The sequence below is a fragment of the Carettochelys insculpta genome, chromosome 1 (assembly GCF_033958435.1).
Source record: "Carettochelys insculpta isolate YL-2023 chromosome 1, ASM3395843v1, whole genome shotgun sequence".
NCBI classification, from domain to species: Eukaryota; Metazoa; Chordata; order Testudines; family Carettochelyidae; genus Carettochelys; species Carettochelys insculpta.
In genome coordinates, this window is record NC_134137.1 from 265,589,940 (window position 1) to 265,614,956 (window position 25,017).

The window sequence follows — 25,017 nt, forward strand, 5'->3', positions numbered from 1 at the left end:
AGGGAACACAAATTGAATGGATGTGTTCTGTATTTGTTGCTGGACATATGAGTTTTTTGGGGTGAGGGTCATTTTTGCCTTTGCGAAAATCAGTTTCCTAGTTTAGGTCCTTCTTTTGTGAGGGTTCTATCTCCTGTGCTGCCCTGTAGCTCTTCAAGAGGGAGAATTAATCTCTTAAGAAAATAAAAACTTCCTGTATCCAAAGTGAGATCTTTGAACACCAAGTCAGGCATGCTGAATTGGAATCTGTGCTAACTAGAGAGGCTGTGCGGGAAGCAGAATGTTGGTGTGTTGTGCAGGCTAAGCTGTATCTTCACAACGATGGCAGAAGAGGGTGCACAGTAAACTCTTTCCTATCCAGCAGCCCCGAGACCAGGAGGTTGCCAGATATTCAAGTATTCTGGATAATAAAGAGGTGTATATCTAGCAGTGGTTAACACTCAAGAAAAACAAGACTGGATATTAAGAAACAGAAATGTATGCAGAATACTGTATTTACCAACAACAGTAATATTGTGCACTATTAACTTATACTGTACTGGCTGTATTTATTTGTATTCACTTTTACTATCCTGTCCTTATGGAAACATAACTAAAATTTACTTGTGGTTAAAATACCAGTTATTTGAGCGTGCCGGATAATAGAATGCTGGATAGGAAAGAGTTTACTGTATATATGCTTTGTGCCCATGTCTCTTTTTTAAAAAAAACAAACCAGCAGTCATGAAGCTCTTTAAAGACTAACAAAATAATTTGTTAGGTGATGAGCTTTTGTGGGACAGACCCACTTCCTCAGATCTGCAGATATAACGTTTCCAGTACAGTATTGATGGTTTTATAATACAGATCTCCAAAAAATTGAAACAAAACCTGAAAATTAAGATACATAGAACTGAAGGGCTGTGAGAAATGTGTGAAATTGTAAGTGTCCTGCCTGAGATCATTACAAATCTCAAAGGTAGGGAAACAAAAAGCAGTCAAGTAGCACTTTAAAGACTAGCAAAATAGTTTATTAGGTGAGCTTTCATGGGACAGATCCACTTCTTAAGACCATAGCCAGACCAGAACAGACTCAATATTTAAGGCACAGGGAACCAAAAACAGTAAGCAAGGAGGACAAATCAGAAAAAGATAATCAAGGTGAGCAAATCAGAGAGTGGAGGGGTGGGGGGGAAGGTCAAGAATTAGATTGAGCCAAGTATGCAGACGAGCCCCTATAGTGACTCAGAAAGCTCCCATCACGATTTAAACCATGTGTTAATGTGCCGAATTTGACTATAAAAGCCAGCTCGGCTGCTTCCCTTTCCAGAACGGTGCGATAATTCTTCCTCAGTAACACACGTACCTTTAGGTCGTAGGGAGATTGTCTTCACAGTATGTGAGGTAATTGCTATCTCTGAGACCAAGTGTTTATGTATGGAATTTGAACATGAACTCCAGTTCACACATCTCCCTTTGGAATCTGCTGTTAAAGGCTCTTTGTTGTAGGATGTCCTCAGGTCTTTAACAGAATAGCCCAATCCATTGAAATGCTCACTGACACTTAGTATTTCCATCCCTCCCCACTTCCCTTCAGTTCTGTGTATCTGATTTGTCAGTTATTTCTTTTTTCTTTTTTTATCTCTGTATTATAAAACAATCACTTCTGTACTGGAAGGTTATATCTCCAGATCTGAAGAAGTGGGTCTGCCCCATGAAAGCTCATCACCTAATACATTATTTTGTTAGTCTTTTTAAAGTGCTACATGACTGCTGGTTTGCTGTATTAGAATACAGACTGACACAGCTCTCTCTCTTATTAAAGGGTGTTTCTGTCATCAACATTTGGATTTTTTCTGCTTTTTCTGTTCTTGATCAAGCTGTGTGAATCACAGGATGGGAGATGAGTATCGGAGGGGTAGCCAAGTTGGTGTGTATCTTCAAAAACAACAAGTCCTGTGGCACCTTATAAGCTGACAGATATTGTGGAGCATAAGCATTTGTGGGTCAAGACCCACTTCATCAGCGGCAGGTCTAAATTTATAGGCTTATGGAAGGGAGAGAGTCTCAGTCAAGAGGAGCTCCAGAGTTGACATGGTCAACTCAGTCACCGAGGATGTGGCCCATTAGCAGCAGCTAATATGGAGGTGTGCACATCAAGAGAGGAGAAATTATCAGGCTGTGTCTACACTAGAGAGTTTTGTCAGCCGAACGGGCCTTCTGTCAAAACAACTCAGTGAGTGTCTACACACTGAAAGCATTCTGTCGACAGAGTCTCGCCAGAACTCTGCATTTGCCTCAGCAGTATTGTCCCTCAAAAATTTGAGGCATAACAGATGCTTCTAGTGTAGACATAACCTCAGGGGGTAGCAAGTTAGTCTGTATCTTCAAAAACAAAAAGTAGTCCTGTGGTGCCTTATAAACGAACAGAGATTTTGGAGCCTAAGCTTTGATGGGCAAAGAACTGCTTTTGTAAGTGGCCAGCCACACCCAGTCTCTGTTCCATCCTTGGTTGATGGTATCAAATTTGCAACTGAATTGCAGCTCTGCAGTTTCTCTTTGAAGTCTGTTTTTGAAGTTATTTTGTTGCAGGATGGCTACTTTTTAAATCTGTTACTGAGCATCCAAGGAGATTGAAGTGTTCTTCTACAGGTTTTTGTATGTTGCTGTTCCTGATATCTGATTTGTGTCCATGTATTCTTTTACATAGAGACTGTCCAGTTTGGCCATTGTATATTGCAGAAGGGCATTCCTGGTACACGATGGCATATATTACATTAGTAGATGAGTAGGTGAGTGAGCCATTGATGGTGCGGTCGGTGTGATTAGGTCCCGTGATGGTGTTGCTGGTGTAGATATGCGAGAAGGTAGTTGGTATTACTGCCTGTATCTGTAGTTAGGGCACAAATGTAGAGGTTCATCAAGTCTTCCATTTGGTTCTCTTAATTGCAAAGCATAGCATATGCCTAAAGGCATTGCCATTATAATTATTGATACACTTTACTGACAAACCTTCCTACTGGAGATGTAGCTAACATTGGCAAAAAAGAGCTTTGTGCCAGTATCGCTTGCAATTGTTCCCCAAACAGAACAAATTATGTCTGCGCAGGCTACGTTCATGCCACCGTCACTACATCTGCATTCAGGCTTTTGCTAGCATAAATACATTTAAAAATAAGATCACATCCTTAATGGAATAGCTAGGTTGTCAGAACTCTTAAGTGAAGCCCTTACCTGGCTGGAGAATGACATTGCAGGCTGGCAGGTGACGGTTGAACTTAAACTTACAATGTAGTAACTATTTGACAACAGAGCAAATTATATAGCTGCATCCACATGCTTCAGTATTCTTTTGACTGCCATAACACTTCAGTATTGAAGTGAAGAGATTATTGCAGTGGTTCCCAACCTTTTCCAAATGGGACCCATTTTGACAATTCAGGAAGACTTGGTGACCAAGGCAATTCAAAAACAGAGTGGGGGACAGTGCTGTAACTAGTTTATTTTGTGCCTGAGGCAAGAATATAAAATTGTGCCCCCTCATGTTTATATATTCATAGTAGCTATTTCATGGAAAAGGCGCAAATAACATAAATAATTACACTACTTTTATTATAGTTAATTATTACTTATAGTTGATGTGAATTGTAGTGGGATAAAGACCCTCAACCCCAAATCTCCAGCTTAAGCTCCAAACTCAAGGGCTGGCGGGGAGTCACACTCCAGGAGTTGGGGGAGGTCACACTCAAGGGCTGGAGGAGTCATACTGAGAGCCTGGCGGAGTCACACTCTCATTGGGGGGCTGGGATGCTCACATGGAAGCTGGAGGGGCTGGGGGTCACACTTGGGCTAGGTGGTTCACACGCATGAGCTGGGGGAATCGCGCTTGTGTTGTGGGGCTGGGCTGGTCACACTCAGAGGCTGGAGGGGCTGGGCTGGTCACACTCAGGCTGGGGGAGTCACTCAGGCTGGTGGATCACAAAAGGCTTTGTGATCACACTCAGGCTGGAGGGGCTGGGAGGGTCACACTTGGGCTGAGGGGAGTCACTCAAAGGCTGGGGGGAGGTCAGACTCCGGAGCTTGGGGGTCACATGCAAGGCCTGAGAGGGAGTTGGGGAAGTCATATTCAGGGGTTGGGAGAGACGCACTGAAGGGCTATGGGTCACTCGGGGTCTTGGGGTCACACTTAGGGGTTGGAGGGCTGGGGGGGGTCACACTTCAATGCGGGGGGGGTGGGAGGGTCATGCTCATGGGCTGGGGGGAATTGTAAACAAAAAATGAAGACTGACAAAACAACTACATAGAACAGAAGGTGGGCAAAAGGGTGGAAGGGGGGGGCAAAAATTGCTGCAAGAGTCTATTAAGTGGCTTGCCTGGAATAGCTATGATATCAAAGGTCTTTGTAATGTGTAATTGCTTCTCTATTGATAGAGCTGCTGGATGTTGCAGCATTAAGGAGCTGCAAATGGCTTCTTTAAGATCACATGCAGCTGTGAGCTGCTGGTGACCCTTAACAAATTTAACGGCCGCTCACGTTTGGGTCCTGACCCATAGGTTGGGAATCCCTGAACTATTGCCAATGTTGAAAATATGTCTGAAAAATTGTTTCCAACTAGGAAAGCCATATTTCTTCTATTTAATATGTGCTTCGTTTTGTTCTGTGCGGTCATTGGAAAGGTAATGACTGCTGTTCTTTTATGATTTTACCCCCATCTATATACATAAGAACTCCTGGGGTGCGTCTACACTTACATTCCTCTTTCGACATAGGTATGCAAATTAGGCACAAATTTGCATATTCCACACCTCATTTGCATATTCTAATTTCAAAAGAGCTTGTTTCCAAAAAGGAAAGCCAGTGTAGATGCTGCTCTTTCAAAAGTAAACCCATCTTCAAAAGAATCCTTCTTCCCTTTATTTAATGGGGAGAAGGATTTATTCCCATTAAATAGAGGGAAGAAGGATTCTTTTGAAGATGGGTTTACTTTCGAAAGAGCAGCATCTACACTGGCTTTCCTTTTTGGAAACAAGCTCTTTTGAAATTAGAATATGCAAATGAAGTGTGGAATATGCAAATTTGTGCCTAATTTGCATTTTTGATTTGCCTCATTTGCATACTCTTTTGAAAGAGGAATGCAAGTGTAAACACACCCCTACAGATTACTTAATAGGTTAATGGGCAAATTTATAAAAAATGCTGATTTCTATTTGTCAATTCTGCAGTTGTCACCATGCCAGTATCTGACTCTTCTATATTTCAAGGAGAGAGAGACATTGCTGACCCTCTGGTTCAGACTTTTATAATTGCTGAAATGTATATTCACAATATTGTAAAGTTCCATCTAAACAATATTTTTGATGTTTCCCTCTCTGATGAGCACATTCTTTTAAACACAGAAGTAATCATTGTTTTTAATGATCTTGTATTTCCAATGCTATAGTTTCATAAAACTAGTTATAGTATCATGGCAGCATCCAGAGACTTGACTGAGGATCATGACCCCATTGTGTCTACATAACACCTAGTGCACATGCGCTCTGCTGAAAGGCCTTTTTTTGCATTCTGGAAGCTGTGTTCTTCCAGTTGGTGTAGGGAGATTGCACGGGGTAATGTAGAGCCAGAGCAGTAACTAAACCTTTGAAACTGGGAAAAGTGTTTTGATTGCCTCTTTTTTTGATAAAAACTCTTTGATCACTTAGAGTGCACAAACCATATTATATATGGGCTTTCTGAAAGCTAGTATTATTATGTTGGTGGACCAGGTGTAAGCTTATGTCAGGGCCCCAGGCTTCAATGAACACTGACTGGTTTAGTCTGGCTGATCTGTGGGTTAGTATATAATAGATGCGTCTGCATTTTATGGGAACTGTGAGTGGAGGATTGGGTTAGAGCAGGGGGCTGGTAGTGTCTGGCTCTGTGGAAGGGGGAGGGTATTGAGCCACATATTTCTTTATATATATCTACATAGATAGCTGTCTAATATATACCTGTATAGGTATACCAATATATAGGTAGATATATAATATGTGTCTCCTTACACTCTAGCCACAGCTATTTTGGCTTAGTCTCTAACTGATTGACTATCCCTGCATTTATAAGATGGCTGCGGCAGTGTGTTAATGCTGCAAGTGTAGACAAAATCCGAGACTGTACCTTAGTGTGTGTATGTGTGTGTTTCCTGTTTTAACCTTGTAAATAACTCCCATTTCTTTTCTAAGTTATGAAACCTTTAGTTTATTTCAGGATTTGGCTACAGGTGTCGTCATTGGTTTGCGAGGAGAATACAACTGATCTGTAGTAAGTGAAAGGTGTTTTGGGACTGATGATAACCTGAACTTTTTTATTTATTTATTTATTTATTTTTTTGGTCCAACTTGCCTGCATGGCTAGATAAACTAGAATGCCTAAAGGGTCTTTTTGTGACTCCAGTGTCAGATTGTTAAAAGTAGTCATTTACACATGTTGCTGGTTTGGTGAAGTCTTTTCGTAGAACATACCACTAATTTGGGGTCTCTGCCTGCTTTTTGACCGTCTGCCCTGAGTCTGGCACTGAGGGCTGTGAGCCACTTCAAACCGTGTAACAAACACGAGTTGTGAAAACTGACACCGAAAGGGACGTGGAATTTTGAGTATTCATTCCTTCATTCATTCATTGGCACAGCATGTGCTGCCATTAGCAACATTTAAGATAACTATGTTGTTTTCCCCTTCGTCCTCCTTTTGTCTTTCTCGCTTGGCATTCGAGTCACAGCTGGGGCAGACTCTTAAGTTGTGTGAGCAAATAACAGGACCTGCTTTCCTAGCTAAGATCCTGCTAACTAATCTTGCACCCACTGGAGGAACTTCAAGCTAGGGAAGAGCAAGATGGCTTGCAAAACTGACCTGTGCCAGTTGTTCAGAAAACTGATGTGCGAAGACCTTTGTACTCTGCAGCAGTGCAAAAAGACTTGGTGTATGAATATCTAACAAAGGCCGTTCTAAGGCCTAGCAACAGGTGGCAAAGAATTGCCGGGGTGATTTTTGCAACACTTTCCTCCTACAGGAGTTGGAATTTTAAAGTGCATCAGACTGTTCTGTTGGTATTTCAGCTGAACAGATGGCAAACACTGATGTCAGACCTCTGACACATTAGCCACCTATACCGGCAGAAGCCGGGGATGCTGAATAATACATATAACATGCTCCCATATCCTGTGCCTCAGCTCTCTTGAAACACAGGACAGAGTTCTGTCTCTTAGGACTTATGATATTATATAGAACAGGGGTCAGCAACCCCTGGCCTGGGTGCCAAGAGTGGCACATAAGCCGACTTTCATCAGCCCGTGATATGGGAGCTCAGCCCTGCTTCTCCTTCCTCATGCAGTTGGGAGCTTGTGTGAGGCCGTGTCGCCTGTGGATTAACGAAAGTCCAGCTAATGCTACCAGTCACCACCTAAATGCTAAAGCCCTGCAGCTTCATTTTATTATGGAAGCTGTTTCAGTAGGACTGTTAGTGACTTTAAAAAGTATCACCGGCACTGGGCTGGTACGTAGAGGTCAAAAGGTCAAATTTGAGCACTTCCCCATAGAAATGTTGCTGACCCCTGATACAGAGTTAGGACATTATATGACAGACTCTGTTTCCTTGAACAAAGATTTAATAAACATATACGACCAGCACAGGAAATAATTAAAGTAGCTTTAAAGTTATTATGTGATAACTACAGTAAAGTCTTGTTTAACCACCATTTGATCAACTGGCACACTCAAATAACCAGCATGACCCACAGCCGGGAAGATCTGGTCAGCAGACATGAGGCGGGAGCAAAGAGGAGCAGTGTCAGGGCTGGGGTTCGTGCAAAGAGAGGGAAGCCCTGTCCTGCCCTCCCCACCCCAGGGGGACAGGGGCTGCCCTGCATCCCTCTATGCTGCATCTGAGTGCAGTCAGCAGGAGAAGCAGCATCAGGGGTGGGGTTTGTTCACAGGGAGGGTGAGAACGCCCTGCCCGCTCCATGGGAAGGAGGCCAGCTCTCCGTGTCACCATGTGTCCCTCTGTGCTATGTCTGAGTGCAGCCGGCAGGATGCTCTGCTCTCCCACCCAGCGTGAGTACTCTCGATTATCCAGAATATTTGAGTATCTGGCAATCTTTGTCCTGTGGATGCCAGATATCAGTGTTTACTGTGTATTGGAGCTTTTCCACACAGGATTCCCTGCTCCATAATTAAATAATTCTCATCTTGTCATGTACCTTTAGTGTCTCTGATCTTCTTATGGCAATGATTTCATAGTCCCTACAGTGTGGCACAAAAATGATCTCCTTAAAGCCAGAAAAGAGTAGCAATCCCCCAGTTCCCATCCACACTTGTTTTCCTCCTCAGCAGACACCCAAGGAACCCTCAAGGCCAGCAGTGATTTCCTGTACTTTAGCTGGCTGTTACTAATCTCTTTGGTTTTCAAGGAGAGAGGCCAGGGGTGTGCAAAAGATAGGGTGGGCCCCCTCAGCAGGGGATGTACAATTTCGTAAGGGGACGACTGGGTGTCAGGCTTATCCATCTCATTAAAACTGTTGAAATATGTTACTGTTATGTCTGTAGATTCACATTTATGTACTGACCTAATGAAGTTCTTACATTCTACAGACATTTGCTTACATGTGCCGAAAGAGTGTTCTTTAATATGAACAAAACCAAAAGTTCCATCGTTTTGGATTATGTTAGACGGGTGGGGGTGGGGGCTGCTAAGTGCAGGGGGGAGAAGGGGGGCCAGTGTAAAAAGTTTTTGTTCACCACTGAGCGAGGGGATCTTGAGCCATTATCTGAGCTGGCACATGCCCTGAGGGTTGGTGTCAAATTATTGTCCAGTGCTTAGCGCACTAGGCTAAGACTTGGGAGACCTGAGTGCAGCCACCTGCTCTTTCATGGATGACTTTGGGCAGTTCACTTAGCCTCTCTGCCTCAGTTCCCTATCTGTAAAATACTGGTAGTGGATCCCTGTCTCACAGGAATCTTCAGAGGATAAATATATTAGTGTTCAGACAGTATGGGCTTGCATTACTCTGCTCTAGCATCTTCTTGTCTTTGCTTTGCCACAGGAGTTGGGCCCAGCAGCCCAAGATGATGATTTCCAAATATTCCTGACAAGTATGTCTTCCACACTGACGCTGGCCTCCTTTTGTGTCATCCTTCAGTGTGTCAAATCACCTTCTTCTGGGTCGTCTTGCTGTGTTTTTCCTGGAACTACTAGAGCTTATGTTCTGACCAACATGTTCTGTGTCTTGCCATCTCTCAGATCTGGCCACCTTAGTCATTGTTCCCTGTGTGATGGGGGCTACTTGTACCATTTCATTTGGTCACCCCTCAGTTCTCTTCTTAACCACTGTCCACCTGAGCATTCTCAGATTGGCAGTGTAAAGTGGTTGTTTCTCTGTTCCTCGCTGGCCAGTATTCTGATGGACATTTTCATGGTTTTGCAACTGGAATGGATGGGAATTTGCCTTTGGTCTTCTGCAACTCAGTGCCACTTGTAAAGCTTTTCAGGCCTCTGTTAGCATTGGAGGCAGTGTGTTTTAAAGGAAGGGTTCTAATCCTAGTTCTGCCACTGATTTTTTTCCATGGTACCATAGGTTAACTCACTTAGCTCACCAGTCTCTATCCTCCTACCTTTTGTCTGGTTAGACTGCAATGTCGTTAGGGACAGGAACTCTTTTTTTTTTTTTTATTACAAGTCTATACAGTAGCTACAACAATGGGGGGAGGTGTTTCAGTCCATCACTGGGTGCTACCCTAAAACAAATCATTAGCAATAGTTGTTTGTTTATAACTATAGCTTTCTTTATCAACTTAATTAGCTTAGCAGTGAAATGAGGATGGAAAGAGTTGAGAATCTGGGGAGAAGGGCATGGGGCAGAACTGAATGGTCTCTCAGTATACAGCATCATATGCAGGGGAAAATTAAGATTTATCACTGTGGGATCCAATAAAGGGCTTCTCATTCTATTACAGGAATTGATAATGGTTCTGCAGGATCAGGTCTAGGTAGGAGAAGATACGATCACTCTGTGTTTGGGAAAGAGGGGATTTTTTTTTTCCCCTTAGGGTAATTCTGTCAGGTTGAACACTCGCCAGGCATTGAATGGATCAAGACAGATATATTGTGTGGTTTGGCATCAGTTTACAAAAAAACTTTTTCCATTTTCTAAAGCACTGTGAAGTATGAATGACACACAATGAAAGCTTGAACTTGTAAACACATCCTACCCACAAAATACTAGGCAACTGACAGGCATGCTCTTTCATTAAATAGGACTCTTACTATTTTGAATGAGAACAGCATGCAATTAAAGCCTTAATGTATGCCTTCAAGGCTCTTCGTTCTCTGCAGGCAAGACTGCTATCAATTGTTCTTGAAAAACCACTTCCCTGCTCTTCCTGCCCTCATAATGCCACTAAAGATTTTGCTAAGAAGGCTCCACTGGGTTGGTACATGTGTCAGTGTAAGCTGGTTGTTAGATGGTGCAGGGTCACTGCACAGTCCAAAATGCCTTTTTCAGACACACCCCCGCAGGCAATTGAAATTCGCAGAGCAGAGAACTTTTGGCTGCTGAATCAGCTTTATTCTTGCTGGATGCAGAACAGGAAACCTAGCAGAGGATCTAACAGCAAAAACAAGGAACTGCAATATTCTTGATGAATAAAACTCTAGATTAGAAATTTAGAACTTTTTTGTAAGGCAATTTCAAAGCATAGTTGCTCCAGAAAATACAGCAGATGTTCCAACTGAGTAGGCATGGAACCTTTTTCCAGTGGAAATAAACCTTCTGTTGGCCAACTGTTCTGGTAATTTTATAAGTAAGAGTTAAATGTTTAACAGTAGTTTTCTCCAGTGTGGTGTGTGGCTTTTTTTTTTTTTTTTTTGTTTTTTTACCAAAAAATACTTTTTTCCTCTCAGTTGTTTTGTTTGCTAATGACATAATGTACATCTCTCTCTCCAGTATGGTTTTGAAATGTATATATTGGAAAAAAGACTGATTGCACTTAACCCTTCTGGAAATCAGGAAGGGAAGGCTAAGTCTAGAACATAATTTAAACGCCCATAACTATTGAGACCTATTTTTATAATAGACTTCAAGTTGAGCTTTGTGTGATCTTATGCTTCAGCATTAAACCTTCACAAAATATTAGGTGTATAGTCACCATTAAGATCCATTAAACTGGCCCAAATATTAGGCATATAGCCACCACTAAATTCAGATGAAAGCTTTTGTTGTGTTGTACTGCCCTGTTTAAAAGGCAAAAGACTGCTTAGGTATGCCCAGTGCAGTTCCCTCGTTAAGCATTTGCAGGGCTGAAGCACAAAGAGTGATTGTTACCCAATAAGTGGTAGTCACACACTCCACCAATAGCCTTAGGAGAGTTGGTTACCATGGAATCCACCATCTGTTCACTCCCTGCTGGAATGTGATTATCCTTGCTGTGTTGGGGACTGGCAAAAGCAGGGGAGCGTGTGCTGTCTGCAATTATCTGCAATGGAGTGTGTTAATGAAAGGCTTGAATTAGGAAGCTGGAAGAGCACATAAACGGATTTTACCAAAACTATCAATGATTTCTGGCCAAGAGGAGTAAACGCAGGTTTTATAAGGTTAGTACTAAATGCAATATATATGTATACAGATTTTGTAATATGGATGCAGTATATGGCTTTGCGATTGAGACACAAATGGTAAAATGTGCTAGACTATTATCAGTAAGGACCAGAAATATTAATATTTTCAGTATTCTTTTGTCTGATGTTAAGTAGTTGACTTTAGATCTCTGAAGTAGTAAATGAGAACAATAACTAGCCTAACTGAGGCAGTTCATTCCTCTTCTGTATGTGAAATACTGGTCATTGAACTAGTTGTCTGATTTACACATCTTTTAATATTAGTTGCTTTTTCTTTTGAGTGGCTTGTGGTGAGCCTCATGTTTTGGTTTGGAAGGGGGTTTTTCCGGTACTTCCATTTGAATCCCCCACACCACCCGTGTCCATCATGTACTGTCTAAGCCACTTACATGAAATACAGTCGAATGTAAGATCATTCCCCCTGTATCTCCTACTTGCTACCGGATTGATATGTTTAGAATCTTTTATTTTGTAACAGTGTGCTATGACTTTGTGCAAGTTCTCAGGGCTCTGCATGTGGAAACAATATGACAGTGCTTTCATGGCAGGGTTTCAGGAAAAGCAAGTGTAAAATTAGGGAAGTAATTTCATTTCTAATGCTCCTTTCTTCTTTTATCCATGGAGTCTTTTTTTTTTTTTTTTTAAACTGTTTTTGGGATGCTGCAGGAGGTAGTGAGTACAACAAATGCTTGATTTAACATTTTTGTGTGCAATTAAAATGAATGTTGCCTTGTATGGGAGTCTTTGAAATGTATTTCTAAAAGCACTAATGTACCAAAAATCAAGTGCCACTTCTGCAAGGGTTTCTGGCTGTGTTTTGGGCTTTCCTTTGGAAATAAAGCACTTATGCTGCATGCATTTTACCAAGACTGCCATTTTTATTTTGTATTTGGGGACGGAGAGGAGGCAGCACCGAAGCCTTTTAATTATGCTCTGTCAGCCTTTCCAGTTCCACTATCTGCTGTCTATTTGTGCACTTAACGTCAGTAGTTCAGTGTCTGTGAGCAAAGTTGGAAAATGACATGGTTAATAAGTCAGCTGTGTGCAAAATAAAATTGTACCATTTTCAACTGTTAATCTGGCAATGTAGTGCTTTAAGTCTGTTACTAGTGAAAATTTTGAGTTCTTCTCCTTCAAACAGTTGTGGTGGCAGTACTACAGCATATGGGTTTGCTATGTAGAACCCATAGTAGCATGGCTGCATATGGGCTGAAGATGTAGGTAGATAGTCTTGAAGTCCTTTTTAAAAGTACGGTGGAACAATGCCATGTTCACACATGGTGGAATAGGGAAAGTAGTTTTGGTATGGTCTGTACCACCTTTTGTAATGACAATTTAATCATTTTGCTTTTGGACAGATTCCTCCTTTGTTCATAATGAAGTGTTCTGCTTTGATTGAGCAGTGTCATTTATCTAGAGTTTGTTTTCTTACACTAAAGTTATGGTGCATTTGTGCATGTGCAATATTTATGTTTTTGTATTATATTCAGGGGCTATTGAAAAGAAAGTTCTAGGAGCAGACTGTCGCCATTAGGCCGTGATAGATTTGGGCTGGGTCAAACATAGCATTTGCGTTATGTCAAGATTATTTTGTGGCTTATGTGAAATGAGTTGTTGGTCCTAGTTTTTCTACCGGATGGGTGTCAGTCATAGAATTTACCATCATGGATTGCACTGTTAGTATCTCACTGTCATGTGTAGGCCAGGGGGCCAAAAGTGGAATGGACTTCCGGTGGCAGCTTGTGTGATTTTTCTGTATAATTGGTGGGGAATGTGCATTGCCATTGTTTGTGTTTGTAAGTATTTCAAGAGTAAATAGAGGATTTCGCAGCTGACGGTTCTCAGCTGTGCCTTTTGAATTTTAAATGAGGGTGGTGAACATGGTGTAAATAGACTTGCAGCAAAGCATTTTTTTAAGTGGAATTCATAGAAGAGGCTGTAAAGTGTGTGTGTGTGTGTGTGTGGTTTACTATATACTTAATTTGATCACTAGATCACTTTTGATCTGCAGGTAGAAGAATTTAAGGGCCAGTCAATATTTAATCCATTAAAGCATTGGGCCATTCATTACAGAATTTTTTTTCCACTTTCTGGATGTTAATACAGTTTGTAAAAATATGTGCACAGGAGTCCTTAGGGACTCATGGTTTAATTCTTCTTGTTGACAGCAGGAGAAGGTTCCTGGCTTTCCTGCTTGTTGATAAGTGACAAATGAGAGCTACAGCAATGCATCTGTGGAATGCACCTGTCATGAGGGAGACCCATCCTGGAATGCAGGCTTTCTCAGTCAGCAGCTTGCACTGAGCCACTCTGAGGGTGGGTACTGGAAAAGAGAATTCTGTCCCAGCTTGAAATTTCTCCCTAAAAACTATTCCACAGCAGCACTGTGGGAATAAGGGAAAAAGGGAAAAAGTAACCTTTAGTGGATCTTTGTCACCCCCTCCCACCTAAAAACAATAACAAACTACTACAGGATGCATTTAATTAATGAACAAAAAGATATAACTAATATATGATTAGAAATGTATGTATTATGTAGATACTTAGTGGAACATTTGTCTCATTTTCAATATCTATGTGTGTTAAACTATAAAGGGTGCCCAACATTAAATAACAGATTTGATTAAATGTAAAGGAGTCTGCAGGGGTTGCCAGCAAACAGACTCAATTGTTTCTCTCAAACAGAGAAGTCTTTCTGGTTTGTTTTTTTTTTTTTTTTTTTTTTTTTTTTTGCTTTTTCTCCCCTTTTCTGCATTATTCTGGAATTCTGTCTGACATGACTTGGATTAATGTATTGCATCCAGGCTGTTAGCGTGAAGACTTGGTAAACAAGTTTAGTTTTGATACATGTTTTTGTACTGTTGGCTATGTTTTGAATAAAAAAAAAAATTATACCCAACTCATCCTGTAGTTTGTCTCCTTGCAGAGGCTCCTCATCTTCAAGGTTAAAGCTGGCAATTCTCTCCCAAAACAGTGAATGTTGAAAAGTTAGTCTGTTTACAAGCTGCTCTCTTTGAAACTTGTGTGAGATAATGGATGCCTAGGGATGTTGGATGTGGGAGGAAAACCTGCTGACATGGTTGTTGCTACTGCTGGTCTATTTGCAAGTCCTCTCTATGAAATTACTTGTGCCTTCCATGCCTGTATTATTTAAAAGTATAGCTGATGTCTGCATTTTCCTTCCTCCCAAACTAGAAATTGCTATATAAAGAACTGGGAAACTTGTGAAATAGTTTCATTTGGTTGAAATTAAATCACTACTCTTGTTATGAGAGGTTTGCATAACTACAGCTAAATATGAGTTAAATACACTTATAATTTATAATCCTCTTTTTAGTGTTTTCTGAGGGGAGTTGGGTTCAATATAAAAGAATATAATTTTACCCTCCTACTCCCATTAGCAACATCTAACTGAAGATCTGGAGGACTTCAAAACTGATTTATAAACAGGAATGAATTCTCACAACTTACATGTGAGTTAAACAGCCTTATTCCTGTTTTGCGTATGGCGAAACAACTACAGGGGGTAAGTGGGTTGAAAGAAATGGTAAGGATAGAACATTAAAGTGATATAAAAAGCCATGTATATTTTTATCATCCTGTTACTAAATGCAAAATAGTACTACTTTGAATACTGTGAACGTAGAACAAAATAGTGCTTATTATATGGAAGAAATGAGTGAAAATTGGATACCTGAGCACTTAAAAAAAAATCCTAAAACCTGACCTTGCAAAAGTTTATACACAATAGAAGGATTACTCACATTACTGAGTTCCCCAGGAATAGTCACTCTCATGCTGGTCTGTGAGGTATTTTTAGATTATTGATAAACATATTCATGAATTGCATGCCCATCAAATATTGTTGTTTAATATAGGCGTTTTCATGCTGGGTCAAGAGTTGCATACATAATAAATAATGGTAGGAGCTGGTCAAATTGTGTTGTCTCAACTGGAAATTCCATTAAAATTGGCTTTTTTGATTTTATGAAAAGAACTCAATCTCATTAGTATGCCATATATTTCAGACAAATTTGGTTTTTAGATTGCAGTCTTCTGTGACTGGCTTATGAATATTTTGAGTCATCCCTGACTGGCTAGCTAAAATTTAGCTGACGATTGCCAAGTAGATTATCAGTTTGTGAAACTTCAATGATTCATGCCCACGTTTATGAATTTCTGATGGTTATCTTAATATTTGTGTGTGTCAGTATGACTCTACACATGGCACTAAATCTAAATTGAGCTATTTATTTACATTTCTGTGGTTCATTATGAGACCAGCTTTACTTTTTATACAGTTGTCAAGGGAACTTAACTTTATTATCCAAGGCAATAACATGCAAGACTGAAATATTCGTTCTGGATACGATGACTGATACCATCATATTATAAGCTGCCTTTTTAATAAGTAGGATTGTAGAAATAATTGAGCTTTGGTAATTGCTGTACTTGTGATTTTTTTTTTTTTTTTTTTTTTTTTTTGCTTCATGCTAAAACCCTGTTCCTGCAAAGAAATTGTATAATAAACCGAAGCGATCGTAACTTTCACAGTTGTTTCAGGTGCCTTTACTTGTAACTTTTAACCTATGTCAACAGGCTGTTTGGAGACTTTTATGCATGCTGGTGAGCTTTGGACCATGCTTTTTACTCAATCTGTTGGATTCAAAAGCATAGCACTAAATTTCATTAATGATTTTATATTTCAAGTGAACTGTTTTAAACCACCTATTGGATTGCCTGATTCGTTTCTACTAGTAGGAGTTATGGCCAAAATGTTCATTCTTAGGTGCTGATTAGGCATCCAAATCCATATTCAACTGCCCCAGTCAAAGGCCTAAATTTTTTTTTTAAAGCAGTTCTGATTACCAACAATGCCGATTGATTTGAGTGGAAGTTGCTGGTGCACTACAACTCTTGATGATCTCTTTGGTGTCATAGATTTGTATTGAGTGCTGAGTCTGAGAATGCTGGCTGTTATATCTATGCAAGAGCTTTCCATCCACCCCTGTTATCCAAGCATCAGTTGCACAACACTGCATATGAAGTGGATATGTGATCTTTCTTCCTCGAGTATCTCCGTGGGTGCTCCACGATAGGTGTTGGGCTTGCCCTGGCACCGCAGATCGGATCTTTCCAGCAGTTTCTGCCGGACCGCTTATGCGCTGGTGTGCACTGCTCCCTTGCGCGCTCCCGGCCACGTGCGCGATCCGGTCCCCGCCAGTTCCTCCTTAACCGCCATCGGCTGCAGAGGGAATCCACTCAGGCTCTGGCCAGAGTCAGTGTATTTAGAGTTTTTAGTGTTTGTTTGTTTGTTGCAAAAAAAAAATTAAAAATATATGCAGAAAGTTCTTAGTAAAACAGAAGGAGGAGTGGAGGCAACGCGGGGACGTGAAGGCCAGTAGGCCTCCTGCCGTGGCAGGCTGGGGTCCGTGAGAGGGGAACAGGCACAGAGAAAGTGCTAAGTACCCTATTAACAGCTCAAAGACTCACTGCAATGTCCTCTTCAGGATTCAAAAAGTGTGAGTTGTGCCGCGAAGCTATGCCGGCCTCTGATGGGCATAGTCAATGCATTAGGTGCCTGGGGGAATCACACGTTACCCAGAAATGCTCCTTTTGTGGAAAGCTCACAGCCAGAGCCAGAAAGGACAGAGAAATGAGTCTGAAAATGCTGCTGTTAAGGCCCTCCAGCCAGACGTGCCGGAGAGGCCTCAATCGGAGGGACCCACAGGGCTCCATAAAAGGAAGGCGGCGTCCCTCACCCCATCGGTGCAGAAACGGAGGAAGCTCTCTCCAGCCTGATCCCTGCCGGCAGCCGCAGCGAGCTGGATGGGCGTAGCACACATCCCCCAGCCACACTCACAAACAAGTGGCAGCGCAGCAGCGCACGGGGCAGAGGCTGAGCCTCTGATTACTAAGCAGCTGGCACGCACAGCCTTCAGAGCTGCAGCCAGGCAAGCGCCACAGACCCCTGCAGTGCCAAGGGTGCAGGGCCAACAGGCACGCAGCCTGCAGGCACCGGAGGAGGCCATCCGCGCGGCACCACAGATAAGCGTGCCGAGCGCGGCGCCGACAGCGGGGCCGAGATCCCCGGCACGGGAAGAGGAAAGGCAGCAGCAAAAACCCGGCACCGCAGCCCTTCTCTGGGCAGGGCTGCAGGGCTGCTTTCAACAAGCCCTCCCCTTATGCTGCGAAGACCAACCAGGAGACGTGGGTCTCCCCCAGCCTACCGAGAGCCTCCTTCTCCGTTCCTCCAACCAGCATCACCATGGCTCGGGCCACCCTCGCCCTTTCTGGGATATGACCCCCTGGAGTACTATCACAAACCAGTTTCACCATTGTCTCAGTCATCCAGACGATCTCGCTCTCCCAGACATTGGGGGTATGCACCTCGAGAGTGGTCCAGGTCTCCATCCCAGGAACCATGCCCGTGCTGCCACGGTCATCCTTATCACACTGGGCATAGACACCACAGGCATACACCCAGGGGCAGGTCCCCCTCGACCGTCCATTATCCCCGCGGGCACTCAAGGATGGGGACAGAAACAGTTGTCTCAGGGGGAGTTGATTTTGGAACCCCGAGATTTTTCCCTCGCAAGCCTCCAGTGAGAGGGTGTACCACCGACAGCAGTTCAAGGGAGGTCTACCCTGGTGGTTCCTCCTTGTCCTCCCCCAACGAGGCTACGGCCCCCAGGGATGTTGGCCCCCCGGACGACCTCAGACAGTTTCAGGAGCTGTTTAAAAGGGTGGCTTTCACACAAGGCATCCAAACAGCAGAGGTGCAGGAGAAGCACCACAAGCTCCTCAAAAACCTGAGGCCTCCGGCCTCATCCAAAATCGCTATCCCGCTTGATGAAGCAATCATGGAGTCTGCTACCACCATATGGCAGACCCCGGCTTCCGCTCCACCTATAGACAAGAGAGCGGATAAGAAATACTTCATCCCGGCGAAGGGCATGGAGTTCCTGTTTAGTCGCCCACAACCAAATTCACTGGTGGTAGAATGGTCTCAGCAGAGATCGAAGACTTCCCAGTACAAAGCGGGGGGGAACAGACAGAGATGCCAAAAAGCTAGAGCTATTTGGCAGAAAGGTATACTCCTCCTCCACCCTGCTGCTGAGAGTGGCAAATTATGCAGCACATCTAGTGAACCACAATTTCGACAACTACTCCAGGCTTACTTCTCTCATGGATTCACTTCCAGAAGATAAGAAGCTGGTGCTGAAGGCCATCTTGCAAGAGGGCTATGCAGCTTCGAGGACGGGAGTCCAGATCGCCCTGGATGTAGCGGACACGGCGGCATGCTCAACAGCTACGGCAGTGGTCATGCACAGGGAATCCTGGCTTTAGACATCGGGTATCCCGAGGGATCTGCAGGCAAAAATTGTCGATCTCCCTTTCGACATGCAGAAGCTGTTTGCAGAGTCAACTGATTGGGTCCTTCATTTCAGTAAAGACTCAAGAGCTACACTCAGAACCCTGGGTATTTATACCCCTCCATACAGAAGGAAAAAGTATTACCCTCAACAAAGGCGATACCCGTACCAACCTCAGCGTGCTCAGTACCAACGGGGCTATGACCAAGGGCGGCATCAACAGCAACAACAGTATAGAACTCCTAGGCGACGTTCCCAACAAAGCCGTGCATCTTCAGGGCAGGCCCAAAGGCAACAAGTTTGATGGACAGGTCGAGGGCTGCACTATTACTACCATCGTGCAATGTCATCCACAATTAATGTTCCATCATCGCCTCCGACCATTCTACTTACAATAGCAAAAGATCACCACAGACAAATGGGTACTGGAGATCATAGCCATGGGTTACGTGATGCCCTTTCAGTCGCTCCCACCGCCAAGATCTCTGCCCAGGCCTCATCTCAGGGATGCCTCCCACGAGGCGAAACTCAAGCACAAGGTGAACCACCTTATGCTTATGGGGGCGGTGGAAAGAGTGCCGGAGTGACTCCAGGGGAAAGGGTTTTATTCACGATACTTCCTCACAGAGAAGAAAACAGGAGGCTGGAGGCCCATCTTAGATCTTCGAGGCCTCAACCGCTACTTGTGCAAACAGCGTTTTCGGATGATCACAGTTGCCTGTATACTCACGGCACTGGACGATGGAGATTGGTTTGCAGCCCTCGACTTACAAGATGTGTATTTTCATATAACGATCCACCCGGCCCACAGACGTTTTCTCCGGTTTATGGTCGGCAAAGAACATTTCCAATACAAGGTTCTGCCGTTCGGCCTCTCCTCGGCCCCCAGAGTCTTTACCAAGACCCTGGCAGTGGTGTCAGCCTACCTGCACAGACGGGGGGTATTCATATTCCCATATCTGGACGACTGCCTACTGAAAGGGGCCTCTAAGGCAGAGGTACTACTCATAATACGCGTAACAGCAAACACGTTTTCTTCGCTGGGCCTGGTCATCAACCTTGCGAAGTCAAAGATCGACCCCACACAAGACACAGAGTTCATAGGGGCACGCGTAAACTCTTATCACAGCAAGGGTTTAGCTACCCGACGCTTGCTTTCGCGCCATCGGTTCCCTGGTACAAGTCATTTACATACAGCCTCACGGTGCTGGTTTCAACGTGCTTGTGGCCTAGCAGCTGCATGGCAGCAGCAACGTTCGTGGTACAGAACGCCAGATTGCATATGCGCAGCCTGCAACATTGGCTGGCGAGCATCTACAAGCCGGCATCCCACACCGTCCAGAGGGTGGTGTCGCCCATGACAGAGGTGCGCACATCCCTACAATGGTGGGTAAACCCCAAGAACATGCTAACAGGGGTACCCTTTCACCAACCACAAATCTCTATTTTTCTCACTACCGACGCCCCCCACGTAGGGTGGGGAGCACACATTGGCGAAAAGGTGACGCAAGGACTATGGTCTCCTACAGAACAGTCACTGCATATAAATATACTGGAGCTCAGAGCAGTGTTCAACGCCTGCAAACACTTTCGAGACCACATACAAGGCAAAGTAGTCGGGATCAATACAGACAATATCTCCACCATATTTTATATAAATCGACAAGGAGGAGCTCGATCCCGTGCCTTTAGGTGCGGCAGCAGTCCGATTGTGGAACTGGTGCATCGCCAACAATATAACATTGAAAGCCTCGTACTTACCAGGCATTCACGCTTCTCACACTCACACGAGTGGCAGACCTGCTCCGATCTGCTACGACCGATCTTTCATGCATGGGGCTTTCCCCAGATAGACCTGTTTGCCACTCAACACAACAAGAAGTGCCCCCAATACTGCTCCAGGGCAGGACTGGGGCGGGGGTCCTTGGGGGACGCATTCGCGATTTTGTGGAAGGGCCCCCTGCTTTATGCATTTCCCCCCCCCACAGTGCTCATCCACAAGGTATTGCAGAAAGCCAGGAGGGAGAGAGCCCGCATGATCTTAGTAGTCCCCACATGGGATCGACAGCAATGGTTTCCCTTGCTTCTGTGCATGTCGGACCGCCCACTGCTTCACCTTCCGGTGGCACCGGACCTGTTCACGCAGGCCCAGGGGTCCATAGTGCACCCACACCCCCGAGGCCTGCGCCTACAAGCATGGTTAATCCATGGCTCAGCTCCCTAGAGAGTACATGTACGGAGGGAGTACAACAAGTCCTGGAGAGTAGCCGAAGGACCTCCACCAGGAAGACCTACAAGCAGAAATGGACTCGATTCACTGCATGGTGTTCTACCAAGCAATTAGCTCCCCTTGATGTGCCTATACCTGTAATACTAGAATACTTACTGGACCTCAAGAGAGGAGGGCTCTCCCTATCCTCGTTGAAGGTCCACCTCGCCGCTATATCGGCTTTTCGGCATGAAGAGGAAGGGCCCACGTTGTTTGCCCATCCTATTGTTACCAGGTTCCTGAAGGGGCTGGTAAACCTGTACCCCGCTCGGAAACTGCTTCCACCATTATGGAGCTTGGACCTGGTGCTCAGCACGCTAACGGGACCACCCTTTGAACCCTTAGCCACAGTTTCCCTCCGTCTCCTTACGATAAAGACAACCTTCCTTCTTGCAATCACGTCAGCTCGCAGGGTGAGGTGAGCTCGCAGCAGTTATGGCAACGCCGCCCTGCACAGTATTCTCAAAGGAGGCAGTAACCTTAAGGTTGCACCCACCCTTTGTTCCAAAAGTTTCTTCGGAGTTCCATCTTAACAAACCAATAGGTTTTACGCTCATTTTACCCGAAGCCTCACAGCTCCAGCAAGGAGGCCCGCCTGCATCTCCTGGACATGAGGAGGGCGTTGGCCTTCTACATAGACAGGACTAAGTCCTTCCGGAAAACGGACAGACTCCTAGTCTCTCTCGCTCCCAGGTCAAAAGGAGAGGGTCTCTCTTCACAGAGAATCTCTAAGCACATTGTGTCCTGCATAAAGATGTGCTACGAACGTCGAAAAACCCCTTTACTGGCCCCACCTAGGGCTCACTGCACCAGGGCGATGGCAACATCAACAGCCTTTTTCAAGGGCATCGCACTAAAAGACATCTGCAGAGCGGCGACCTGGTCATCCTATGACACCTTCGCCAAGCATTATGCCCTACACTGGGTATTCCAAGAGGATACCTGCCTCTTGACAGCAGTCTTTTCGGGGGCAAGCTGCACATAACCCGATTACCCACCTCCTTTCTTGGGTTACTGCTGTGTAGTCGCCTATCATGGAGCACCCACGGGGACACTTGAGGAAGAAAGAGAAGTTACTCACCGTAGTAACAATGGTTCTTCGAGATGTGTCCCCGTGGGTGCTCCACCACCCTCCCATCCTCCCCGCTTCGGATCTCTGTTTAGTGTTTTTCAGGAGCATCCAAGGCGGTTGGTCAAGGAACTGGCGGGGACCGGATCGCGCACGTGGCCAGGAGTGCGCAAGGGAGCGGCGTGCTCCGGCGCATGCGCGGTTTGGCAGAAACAGCTGGAAAGATCCGATCTGCAGCGCCGGGGCAAGCCCGACATCTATCGTGGAGCACCCACGGGGACACATCTTGAAGAACGATCGTTACTATGGTGAGTAACTTCTCTTTCCTCAGTTAAAGAAGGGAAAAGGAGGCACTGTTTGACTTTTGCCCAAGGCTGTAAATCTAACAGTCAGCACTAGTCATCAAACACATGAATCCCAATCCTGTGCTTGTAGCAGTGTGTATCTTTATGTTGCTTGACTGAATTGGCTTTTAGCACCGTTCTTTCAGATTGGCACATTTACTGTTACCAGGGTGCCCATCTATTTGTGGATGGGTGGAGGGATTATCTAAAGAGCTTTTACTGTACTCCTGAAGGAAAAAAAAGCTCGGTTTCCTTCTGCAGACTAACGATCACACTGTAGTTCAGAGCAGTAATTCCATGTTCAGTGTTTTTTCTTGCTAATGTTTCCCCCACCCGTGTGCATTCCTAATTCTAAATGTATTTAAATTATGCGATATACAGAATGTTGATCAGGCTTCTCGGGTGGAGCATTTTTTTTCATCATATTCAATTGCAAAAGCAGCCTATCTTTACTTTTATATGACAGTGTAAGTCTGGTGGTCCTCAAACTGCAGTCCAACACCTTCATGTACTACATCTTTCCTGAACAGAATACTAGGCTAGCAGCAGGTTTCCCAGCAGCTCAGATTGAGTGTCTAAAGCTGAATATCTTATACTGGCTTTCTTGTTGTTTTGGTTTATTATTTGTTTTTTTTGTTTTGTTTTTTTTTTTTAATGATAGGCCAATTGGCACTAAGATGCGACTTGAGCCCCATTGTATTAGGAACCTATACAAACACACAGTGACTGTCCCCAGACAACAAGGAAAAGGGTGAGGGGAAAGTGAGCACAAGCAGATGAAGTGATTTGTACAAGATACTGCATCATGTTAGTGGCAGAGGTTTAGAACCCAGATGTCTAATTTCTGTCCTATGTTCTATACATGCTGCCACTCTTATTGTAGTTATTACAGTACAAGTTGAACCTGTCTAGTCTGGAACGCTCTCATCTATATATCTGTAATCCAGCATGCTTTTAGTTAGCTGGACAACCACTTATCCTGGGTGAGGCAACATTTTCCCTGTTCCCATAAAGTTTGTTTCCAGTCACCAGTCCTGGCTCTCAGTGTTCTGTGCTGTTATTTAGCTGTAATTTACCCCAAATGTCTTCTGGGACCCCGGTAAGCAGTGGAAGTGTTGGTAAGGCTGCTAGACAATATTGACCTCCCATGGTCTGGCAGATTCTCTCCATTCAGCACCGGTCAGGGCCCAATGGTGCTGGACTAAAGAGATTCAACTGGTAGAACTTCAGAATTGCAGGCATGTTGGGAATGGAGATTTGTAATCCTGAGAGCTATGCTGATTCTTTCAAAAGTTGACAAGTGGACCTTGACTTAACACAGCTTTGAAACTTTACTATGCAGGAGAAAAAATGCTTTTACTGTAATCATCTTAATTTAAATGGGGAAAAAAAAGTTTCATTGCCTTTATTTTATTTAGCAGTTTAAATTTAACACACTATTGCATTGCTGCTTATGTGAGTGTGTGCGCATGTGTGTCTGCTGTGGCTGATTGCATACTTCCTCTTCCAAATGAGATGTGTGGTTGACCAGTCAGTTTAATAATGCTGATGTTTGTAACTCGGAAGTTCTACTGTATTCTTTCTTTTCATAAAGAAACCACTGGTGCTCCTGAACGTGAATAATAGCACATTTGTATACATATTTATAAGTTAATTTGCTTGGTGATAGCTTGCTGTCCTGGTATTTGATCAGGTGATGATGCAGAAATTGCTTTGGTTAAGCCTCATAGTGATGAGCTTTTATGTCAGGTTGCCTTGACATGATAGTTGTGCTCAGTACAATAAATAATATTGCTGTAGTGTCGAGGGTTGCTGAAATGGAGGACTTCATCTGGATAATCTCATACTGCCTTTACTTTCTCACAGGTTCTGTTTTATTACTTAAGAAAAATGTAATTGCTCCTTTGCCGTTGTATGTGATTTAGGCTCATGTGAGCTTTCTGCACTAGTTGTTTTCTATAGCCACTGTATGTGATTGCTTGGAGTTGTTAGTCTTATGCTTGGACATTCACTATAAATCCACATGACCCATTTTTGTCCTTTCGGTCCTGTTGTGACAGTTTCCTGCTCTGTCTATCCATGACTGAATTTTAATCTTGGAGGGCTACTGCTGAAGAGCTTTTTCTCTATAGCTACCAATGGATAGTATATTATAAAATCTGTCTGGGTTAGAGATCTGAGCTTCTTGTAAGAACTGTGGTCTTCTGGTCAGGATAATAAAGCATTCACTTTCCTTACTAGATAAAAGGGCAATTGTCTGTGGGTGCTTAATAACAAAAGATGTTTATATTACCTCATTGCCCTTTCTGCCATCATCTTCCTCCTTTTGCGAAATGTT

At 43.9% G+C, this 25,017-nt stretch overlaps 1 protein-coding gene across 3 annotated transcripts in view; it reads left to right on the forward strand.

The window, feature by feature from the left end:
- FGD4 (FYVE, RhoGEF and PH domain containing 4) overlaps positions 1 to 25,017 on the forward strand; it is a 218,236-nt gene that overhangs the window by 49,651 nt on the left and 143,568 nt on the right. Inside the window, exon 1 of one of the 3 annotated variants that reach the window (XM_075006735.1) lies at positions 11,465 to 11,597. The exons of the other annotated variants lie outside the window; for them this stretch is intronic. The gene's annotated coding sequence lies outside the window, so the exon portion shown is untranslated. Of the gene's footprint in view, positions 1 to 11,464; positions 11,598 to 25,017 lie in introns of those variants that run through there. 3 annotated transcript variants of the gene reach the window in all.